Consider the following 10,506-nt stretch of genomic DNA (forward strand, 5'->3'; position numbering starts at 1 on the left):
TAATGTACACTAGAGTAGGGCTACAGTAAACTTACAGCTAGTTTTTGTCTGTTATGCTGCATAAGAAATATGTGCCTGCTCGCTCTCATGGTGTTCTGCCTGTTTTAGCAACCTACCGGTATTTCATCTATGCCTCATCCCCTTGCTATGAACTATTCTTGTAAAGAGATCTTATCCACTGTGTCATACTCACCAACGTAGAAAACAGTTTAGAGCTCAAGCATGGAGTCATGATAATCCTGAGATCTTCTACTATTCTGTACCTACTTGAGCACCTAAATAGATGTTAATCTGACTTTGTATTTCAAACATAAGTCTTTGGACTTTCCTTTCTAACTGCTAATATATGAAAAAACAGTATTATTGAGTAACTGGACGTTAGTCCATTTTAGTATATGTGTTATATTACCTTTATGGACACCAAGATTGAACCAAAGCCAGAGTTATTGGAGTGAGTTGTTGCTGTTCAATAGCCCTTGGCTCTATAGCAAACCAAGAGGCCTGTGAATGAAGAGGAATGCAGACTCCGCAGTAATAAGTAGTTACCAATGTGTGAAGGTGGGCAGTTCGCTCTGAGCCTGCAAGGTTTGCATCCCTGGGCTTGGATTGTCTGTTGTCATCAGCCGTCTTTCTGGGACAGCCATTGTCTTGCTGTACACTGCAGACTGAACAAAGTGACCTGGGGAACTGAAAGTGTGTCTTAGCCACTTGAAAGAAACAGAGGGTGTAACCTTTATAAGCCAAATATGGCAAAGGACACATGAAATACATGGACTGGTGAGTTATATTCAACTCAAATGGAAAATATTTTTTTAAAATTGCTTTGATTCAAGGGCATAAAGCAATCTTCAGAATTTCTATTGTCTTCTCTCCTTTTGCATAGCTTAGTGTAAATTTCACATTATGAAGACAGTGGAAAACTCTCAAAATGAGCCCTAAGGATCACAAGGGGAAAATATTCTAAAATGGACCTCTAGGAGTAAAAAATTCTGGGTTTTTTTCAGTATAAACATATCTTGTGTGCAATTTACTTTCATTATTTTCCTGTTAAAAAAATCAGTAACCTCATTCTGAAGATTTTAAATTGTGAATTAAGAGTTCTAGTGCATTATTTAGTTAATAAAAGATTGACTTTTAGCTGCAATTGTATAGGAAAGGACAAAAAACAAGGGACATTCAACATTCGGCAGTCAACAGTTTAATCAGTTTGTGAGGACAGAAGGAAATGTGGTGGAGGTAGGGTAAGAGTAATGGGTTTATTTTTACAGGGAATTCCACAGGTTTTCAGCAGTACATCATCCCACAGACGTTACAGACTCAAAGCAGTCAGAATCAGAACTAGGTCTTCCTGTTTTCACAGCCTTATCTTTTTGTGTAAGATCAGGTAGAGCAAGTAGATAGAGAGGACATGTAGCTAAAGCACTTGACTTCTGAACCTCTTTATACATATGCTATTGATACAGCCTATAAAAGCAGTTTTTCTTTATAAAATATAAAATACATTTGTAATTGTTATCAGAGTAGAAGGAAGCATCATAAGTCTATTTCTTTTCCCAATAACACTGCATTACTATGAAACTTTAGGACTGTTGTATCAGGTAATGGAAAAGAGTTTGACCTTTTCTACCACAAAACCAAAGCTGTCGATATTACCAACCTATATTTTCAAAACAGCTACAGACAGTGCACTATCATCTAGAAATGACTGCAAAGCTCACACATCTGCGTCATTTTTTATGCAGGATAGGATATTTATACATATTCATTTTGACAAATCTGGAGGACAGCTAGAGGACAGCATGCAACTTGTGGAAAGTGAACATGTAAGGACAGCAGAGAATGCATTGCGTTCAAGTTAATCCATTCAAATTAGTCTGTCCCTGTAGCTTATCGGTCAGACCTTATTGGTGCAATAACATGGCAGAATAGGAAACAGGAGAGGTTGATCTGAAAAGCAAGATATCTGGTATTATTTACATTCATATTTATAATTTCCAAAATCTTCCATTTTCATTTTGCAGCAGATCGTTCAATTAGTTAACTGCTTTGGAGAAGTTGCCTGAATGGAAAACAGAACCTTTTGCTTCTGAGTTCACAGTTTGAAGTTTTGGTATGCTGGAAAATGTTTAAATTTGGGATCTGATATACAATTGAGACTTTTGGATGTGAGAAAGCAGGTTTTCCCTAATCCTGTGGGAAGGGCAGTTCTGACTTTAGACCTGGGAATGACATGTCGCTCCTCTGCCTTCTGTTTCACTGAAATGGATACTTACTGTATATACCACTTAGCCTGGTAGCCTTCTACAGAGTACAGCACTGAAATCATCACTGAGCAATTTCACACTGAACTGAAACGATCCTCATAACATCGTAACAGCCAAAGATTCAGAACATGATACTGTCAGTTTTGCGTAAGTGCGATTCCATGGATTCTCCTGGAGATGTTCTTGATCTAGCCTGGTATGAGAAAAGGATGAGATTTTCTCCTTCTCTTTTCTTTGTTTGTTTAATGAAAGCGAATATTTGGAATCGCAGTGATTTCTATTAGACAGTATTTTGTAGAGCTGCATGATCTATGAGTTTTTCCAGAGCCTGCTTCTTAAAAAGGTATAACATAAAGAGCTGTGTCATCTACATCTGATTTTCATGAGCAGATGTATGCAATTACACGCAAAATTATATCCAAAATTGCACTTTTTTATTTTCTAAAATTTACTTATTTTGGAGAGTGAGAACCCCTATTGTCTCTTTCCACTTAAACTTTCTCTGACTGAGCTTAACAGCTTTGCTAAATAACTCTGCTGCTCCTCTCTGGCTGCTCTGCCCATCACGTCTGTCCATTTCTGTCTGACTGTAGTACTCCATAACCCATATAGTTTTCCTGTTGGAATAAGTTCTCACCAATATTTTCCATTACTCCACATTATCACACCTATTCCTCTCCAGCCCAGTAATATCCCTTCATGTCTGCCTGTCCTCCTGACTGTCCTTATTCACCTCTCTTATTATTCTTATCCTTCCTCAGCTCCTGTTATGTGAACACCTACTGTGAAGTATTTGATAAATCAAAGTTTTTTTGTAAAAGTAAATGTTTAAGCAATTAATTATGCAGATCTGGAATTATTTGATGCATCGTCACTGAGTTTGCCATTGGTTTCCAATAGAAGGATGAGAGCATTTTTAAAAATTGATTTCATCTATACAGTTAACTGAGCATTAATAAAGAAAATAGAAAGGGAGAACCCCTACACGTTTTCATACAAGTTATACTCAGGAGGCAATGCATGTAAAAACGTGTTTATAGATAGAGTCCGTCATTAGGTCCTCAGTAGCTAGCATGCATCAGCAGTAACTCCTGTGAACCCACCAGACTTACTTTAAGCAAATGCCAGGGAAAGCAGTCATGGCTGAAGCAGCTGGGGTGGTACACCACAGCATGGCATCAGAAACAGGCCTCTAAGGAGCAGAGCAGCGACAGCCGGGATACTGCGAGTGAAAGGTATTCAGTTTTTTGTTATTAATTACATGCCTGTTTCCTACATAAAAACACTGTAAGGTCACCTGAAAGCTGCCCTGGTGTGCTGAGCTATGACAAGTTTTTCATGTGCTTGAAACTTTGCAAGACAAGAGGTTAAAAGATCTGTTTTAACAGAGGGGAGGGCGGTGCAGGACCCTTTCCTCTGAAGGACAGCAGTATATGCCATAGGACCCCTGGCCCTCAGGCTGTAAGGAGGCAGGCCAGTGCAGGAGGGTGACCTGGCATTGTTGGCTAGGGCGTTCTTGGGTTTTTCTGATTCTTTTCATTTTCAATAACAGATTTTAAAAAAAATATTTAAATTCAAATGCTCCTTGCTCAAGATAAATTCTGAAAGTGTAAAACAAATGGGAAGTAACGGTGCAATTTCAACCCTCAACAGGGGTGCTGAGAGAGATAACCTCATATACGTGCTGCAAACCACAGGAAGAAGTGGAGCCATGGCTGCACTGACCCTCCCTACCCAAGCAATCTGTTCCCCATTTTACTTATACACTGCGGTACCCCATGAATATCAGTAAAATGAAAATAACCATTATTTTCCTACCTATCTTATGATGTTCTTCAGATAAATTTGTCAGTCTTGGGAAGCACTTTCCCCATTATTAATATAATAGGTCTCTGATGCCACTTGACAAACAAACTGTTATGCAACCCTTAAAGCTCTTATACAGCAAAGCCTCAAAGGGCATATAAATTTAAGCTTTTCTCAAAGTCTTATGGAGGCCCGAGAGCTTAAACACTCAGAGACGTTGAACTGGGAAAGATTTCCTGCACTACTGACTCTGCTCACTCTCCTATTTTGGGCAACCAGGTCATACAAACTCATGAAGGAAGTTAGCAAGCTCCTTATGTATAAATATTTGGACTTTTTTGAGCAGTGAGGAAATCATAACTAACGAGTCAGTTATCTCTAGGGTAAAGAAATACACCAATATCAAGTAGTGACTTCTAAATATGATTATATGTTGGGAGCACATGGCATTGGAGAATGTATTTGTAGATTAGGTATGGAACTGTATGTATATTTTGGATTTCCAAGAGTGTGACTGAACTGAAAAATCTCTTTGCTATTTTTTGGGGTAGGCACAGAGCATGTAAATTTTCATTGACCACATTTATCTTCTTCCTTCTTTATACCTAACTTATCATTCTAAAGCACAATGTTTCAGATTAAAACTCAGAAAACTAAAGCAGATTGAAAGAAAGTGCTTCAACAATATTAATATGCTATTCTAAGCAACCCAGCTGAGTAACACTTCCCCCTAACATTTTGGATCAATGCCAAAAAGGTCTCCTCAGTACAAAATGCTATATATTATTTTTGTATTACACTTGCAAACAGGAAGACATAAATAAGAATCCCTTTCAGACTTCAGGGTTATAGTAGCAATTTTCAAATCTGGCATCCCATACAAGCTCTGCAGATGGAGAGGTGCTGTCAGGGCTGCAGACTGCCGTATGTTGATGGTGGAGACAGAGGCTGGTGGTTTCTAGCAAGTGGATTACCAAGGTCAGATACAGCAGTGTCCCAGCCCTTCTGGATATAATTTTAGTGACATAATTAGATATAAGCTCATTAAAATAATAAGATTTTTCACTGTTCTATCTTTCAGTGTCAGTATCTTTGACCAATTTTATTAGTATCCTGGTTGGATCTGTTGCAAATTTTCCCATCAGATTTTATTAATGAACTGGTTTAATATTTGCCTGGTATTAGATCCCAGGTAGACATGAAGGTCCTCTTGTGTTGGGGACCATATTGTTCGCCCTGTCATAAGGAAAAATTGTCTGTAGTTTAAGGACATGGTAGAGGAATCTGCAATAACAAAATCTGAGGTTTGCCAACAAAAAGGAAAGGTGTGGTGCTAGTGAAAAAACAAACCATGCACTTACACTGCTTAACTATTGCACAACTGGAGAGCCCCAAATTGTCTGAATTTTAAGATCATGTAAACACACACAAAAATAACCTCAGCTGCTGTTCAAGCTGGCCTTTGCTGTTTGAAACTTGGCCAGCATTGCTCAGAACTTGCAGTGTTTTTATCCATGAAGTATCTTCTGCACTAATAAATCACAAGGACGTTCCACCACGCCCTGTCCTGTTCTGCATTTGCTTGGTACTGAAAGTCTTACTCTGCCCTTCTGATACCAATGGAACACATACCTACTTGCTAGTTTATGCTTACTTGAAATAACAAATCAGCTTCTCCTTGATAAAGACAATTAAAATAGCAACAAAATCACTGCTCAGAAAGAGTGAATATGGAATAGTTATTGCAATGCCTAGAAAAACACCTGAGGCAACTATTCACCTTCTTTGAACAAAATTTCTAGGAGGTTTGAAACAAAAATAGCACAGGATTTTTTTTTTTTCTAGAAAAGCTGAAAATTTGCCTTCTTTTTTCATTTCGATATAGAGAAACTCTGAGGCAGTGAGGTGCTCAGAATGGTGATGACACAGTCTTTTTTCCAGCAAAAGCACATGTATTCATAGAATTTCATTGATAGATTCTTCATACATAAATGTAGAAGGCTATGTTTCTTTCTGTATAGGTCATGCCACACTGGTTCTGAAATGGGATTGTAAATTAGGGTGAGATTAGTCCATAGGGACACATGATTGATTGAATCATATTGATTGAAAGAAGGGAGACGAACGCTTTTCAGTTGTGCATTCCTCCATCTTTATCCTTTCTCTGTTTAATCTGATGGGATTACTGGGAATTAAGTAATTTTTCATTCCAGTTTGTTCTGTTACATATGGATCTCTCAGTGCAATATTCTCATATGTTCTTCTCTACCACAGTGTTAATCTCTGTGCAGTTTTACAGAAAGCTTGCAGTAGTATCAACTACTATCCAACTGATTCCATGGTATATCATTACAAGAACGTTGTTTAGTGGTTGTTAAAGATACAATGAAAGAGATCCATCCACTCTAAGATCTAAAAAGAAAATAATATTCTAAGGAGAAGGAGTCATTCTCTTATTCCGCCATCATATTCCTTAACATTGTGAACGCAATAGAGAGTTATTGTGCATTCACTCCCGTCACTGAACAGTACATCGAAGCAGTATGTTCCCAACTTCATCAGGTTTTCTAAAGTCACTCTTCTACTGGAACAGTGTAGTAGAACTGCCAGTTGTTCTACATAATAAAGTTTGAGATTCAGTGCTTCTACATTAGATTTTTGTGCAACTTGACTGTGGTAGCACAATAGAGAATTGACCTGGAAAATTATCAGCAGTCCCCAGAGAGTATCATACCTAGAGTTCTCGTGTGAAACTAGTATGAAACATTCAGACATTTATTCACACACAGATTCCATTAATTTTACTTCAAAACACAGCATCTCACAACAAAATTTGCCCAGAGAGCAAAGCCAAGTGTCTAATTCAAAGAACATAAAAAACAGTAGTAATTTTGTCTGGGAAGAAGGACAAAACAAGCTTAAACCAAAATTCCCATATTCTAGTAAAAGGGCACTGAAATCTAAATCTAAACTAAATCTAATGGATTGGTCTCAAAAACAGACCCAAAAAAAGGAAATGCAGTATAAATATTCAAAGAAATTTTGATTACAAACATGCCTTCAGCCTGAAATAGAAGCTGATCTTCAAATTGCAGCCATCTACTAATGGTATATAATAATCCAGCATCAGTTCCAGTCCAATTTTCATATGGGAATTGTGACCCGAAATAAACCTTCTTATGGACTCTTCCAGGAGTCCAGGAAGGAAAAATCCATGTAGAGTGGTCATTGCTATTAAATAAGTTTCCTGATAATGTTTCAAAATGGTACATTAATGCAGCACAGAATTTATGATACTTGTTATCAAAAATTGTTACATTTAAGTAAAGCATTAATGTCCAGATATGTTATTCTCAAAGGCCATGATCCTCCAAAGACTCAACTTTATGTGTTGAGAATACTCCCCTGGAAAAGGATAGCTCACACCTAAGGATCTTTGGAGGGATCTGAACTATAGGATGGTAATATGAAAAGGGTTAGCAAAATGCCAGGTGTCCATGTCTTTATCTGCGGTTCATTTTTAGTTCATGCCAACAGCAATTTCTTATTTCATGGTGATGCACACTTTCTTTGTAAATTCACTGTGTCTCAGTCAATACACATCATCACAGTTGGCTCATCCTTAAGCTTATTTTAGTGCTTGCTGCCTGTTTTCTGCAATCATGTCCTTTTCAAGGTCATTTTCATTTACCTCCAGGACGTAATCTTTTCCTTTATAGTTAAATTCAGTTAACACACGTACTTACATCAGGGTCTTTGAACTCTCAACACCTTTGACAGTCTTTCTCCTGTCAAGGCAAATATGTCTCAGGTGCAGCAATTCTGTGTGCTTCTACCCACAGAATGGGATGAGAGGGCAGAGTGCACAACAGAAGGATAATCCGACTGCCTAAATCAAACAAGGTATATCTCTAACAGTAGTAATACCCATGGTAATTTGTCCAGTTGTAGCTGATGGGCCTTCTAGTGGTAGCTGATGGAAAATGAAGCATTTCCAGAGGACAGCGTTTCAACTATCTGGTGCATTTGCAGACCGAGTAGAGACATTTCAACCAGGGGATAGCAAATGACATTGCAAAACCAAACGTAATCAGAAAATCTGAATGTGACAAGGAAAGCCTCTTATTTATTTTCTTACCTCATTTGATAATGGACAATTTGGTTGGCCTGGATTGATACACAAAGTTTGCCCTAATACATGCTGATACATTTTTAACAACATTAATCATATCCTGTCAGTCCTACCGTAATGCATTGGCTTTTCAGACTAGAGTCATAGAGCTATAGAGCAGTCTTTCAATCAAATCTGGAAACAGGATCTATTGAGGCATTGAAATGACAGCATTATGGATTTTAAGTGCTTCAATGATAGTGTTTTTAGGTTGTCAGCTTTGATTTATGTCATTTACACAAATATGCAGATTTCCCCAGCACTTAGCAAAGGATTGGATATAATTTTGAAAGTATTGAAGGCTTATACTCCTGCAAATGGACCAACCCTTGAAGTACTGGGGCTCAGAAAATCTTAGATATTAAATCTGAATGGCCAGACAGATGTTGCAAAATATATATTTTGTCTTACCATTGCTTTAGCTGTTCCTTTAACTGCCTTATGTATTCCCTCCTGCTCTCTGAAAGTTTATCTATTTGAATACCTATGCTGGAACCACAAAAACAAAGGTGGAAAGTCCAGCTGTGATAAAGTATACAGAGACGTGACAACTGGTTAGTGAGCTGTTAATTATCATTCCTGTATATTTATGCTCTGAATGTGCAAGTTTACTGAACAGTCCAATGAGCATAGATATAGCCTCCGGGAGATGGCAAGTCTACCAGCTGTGGGTGCATTTGGAGAAGAAAAACTTGGGGTTTGTAAGGTGCCTGGAAGACAGTGCAGATCGGTGAAACCAAACGAAGCGAAACCTTCAGACTTAGGAAATAGTAGCTTCCCTCACAATGAAAATCTCGTTACATGGATAAAGAACTGAAATCTCATTCCCTAAATGTGACTCATGTTAGATCCCAAACTCTGCAATGAGTATCTCCTAGATTTCATGAACCCTTACATCTAGCATTGAAGTATAGGAGAGATTATGACAGAAAGTATGATTCTCTTTGTTTGCCAACATATATGCATGCTATGCATTATGCTTCAGTGAAAATGTATTTCTGGGCAGTCTTGTGTTGGCTATTGCATGATGGGCCATGTGAAAAATGTCTGCAAGTAACTGAACGTTTTCAGCTGGGAGCATCTTCCTAGCGTGCAGGGTCAGGCCAGGTGAAGAGAGGTATTGCTTGAATTTGCAAGATGTGGAGAGACACTAACTAGTTGCTGTGAACTGCAGAAAGGCAATGTCAAGTCACTGACAGATGATGCATATGGCTTCATACAACTACTTTCTACAGGCCTCAGTGCAAAAGATCATTCTGCTGCTCATGTATTCTCATTTTTGCTTTCTTCCTCTCAATCTTTTCCCCTTTCCTCATATATCTCTGATACCTGGCTAATACATAGCAAGTGAAATCCTGTAGTGTCTGCTTGTCATCTTCACTTTCCTTCTTTGGTACTCATTTGGCAAGGAGTGCAGGTATCTTGATGGGTATTTATTACAGTGCCGGATCAAAGCTTGAGGACACTGGCAGTGTCTGAATCTTTCTTTGATCCACAGATAGTATTTCAATTAAAGACAGATTTGGCAGTGCCTCTTGGTTTTCCATCAAACTTTACATCATAGTCTATTCCCCTTTCCCCTCCTACGCTAGAATCTTCCAGGGAAATGTCATCCCATTATTATTATTATTTGTTTTTCAGACCCTTCTCAAGGACTTAGTCCTGGTCATATAACAGTACAACTCTTGTTTGACATTACCTCTTTCAACTGTAATGTTAGACTAGGATAATCCCCATGTGATTTTAAGTCAATTCTTCCCAAGATAGAGTTCCTTTATCTTGTATGCCTTATTTGCTTTATTATTAAGTATATGCCTTTACATTTAATGGTATTAAAACAGATTTTAGTTCCTCGCACTCAGTTTACCTGATGATGCACACCATTCTGTACACCATCTCTCATTTTGAAGAAGGTGGCATTTTGAAGAAGGTGGAGCATGTGTTAGATAAAGGAAAGGATGTTAATAGTGACAAAAAGATGAAATGAAATATCAAATGAAATTCATTATTAAAAAAGAGAGCAAGAGGTAGAGAGCAAGAGCTAACATTGGTCTCAGAAAAAGGAGACTTGGAGACAAATTCATGCAGTTACAGGAGAAGAAGGGAAAAGTATTTTTTGTTTGGTGTAAAAAGACTTTACTGGATAAGTTAGCTGCTGAAAAAAACAGTATTTGCCAGTCATTTGTAAGAAAGTATTTGAGCAACTGGAAAAACAGCTCACAAACAAGTAGCACTGGCACTCTTTCAATACATCCACATCACAGT

This window comes from Gymnogyps californianus, chromosome Z (genome assembly GCF_018139145.2).
Source record: "Gymnogyps californianus isolate 813 chromosome Z, ASM1813914v2, whole genome shotgun sequence".
Taxonomy (NCBI): Eukaryota; Metazoa; Chordata; class Aves; order Accipitriformes; family Cathartidae; genus Gymnogyps; species Gymnogyps californianus.